The sequence below is a fragment of the Ruditapes philippinarum genome, unplaced genomic scaffold (genome assembly GCF_026571515.1).
Source record: "Ruditapes philippinarum isolate M1 unplaced genomic scaffold, ASM2657151v2 ctg5391_1_1_1_1, whole genome shotgun sequence".
In the NCBI taxonomy this organism is placed as follows: Eukaryota; Metazoa; Mollusca; class Bivalvia; order Venerida; family Veneridae; genus Ruditapes; species Ruditapes philippinarum.
The window spans coordinates 55934-56518 of NW_026859621.1; positions in this window are offsets into that span (position 1 = coordinate 55934).

Here is a 585-nt window from a genome sequence, read left to right on the forward strand (position 1 = left end):
GCTGGTGTAGTGGTTGGCATTTTGTTGCTGTTGGTTGTTCTTATATATAAACAAAGGCTGCAACGAGGCAAAAGGTATGTTTTCTTGTTTTGATTTTTACCAAAAAATAAAGAAATAAATCAAAATAATAAATGAATATATTTGATAAATAGACCGTGCATAGAAGTTTATTTTGCAAAATAAAACATACTAGATGCTTAAGATAAAATTAGGCTTTTCGCTGCTAGGTTTGATACGCTGTTCTTGTTATTTAATATCATAATCAGACTTCATCGAATAAATCTTCTATTTTTACCTTTAAATTATTGTTTGAGTTGTTCTGTAGGGTGTCCTTCTTTAATTTTAAAATAAGGGAGTTTCACTACGATTTGTAAACCTAAACAAATCTGTAATACATTAATCTACATATCGGACTTGAGACCTCCCCCCTAATTAAAGATTTCGTTATGTATGTTAAAAAAAGAATTGTTTTTATAATTAACAGGAATGAAAGTGAAAACTACTACAAAACAATCCATCGCAATATGGCACAAGTAGATGATGAGACAACTTACGATACAATTGACATTTCACACGGTAACAAAA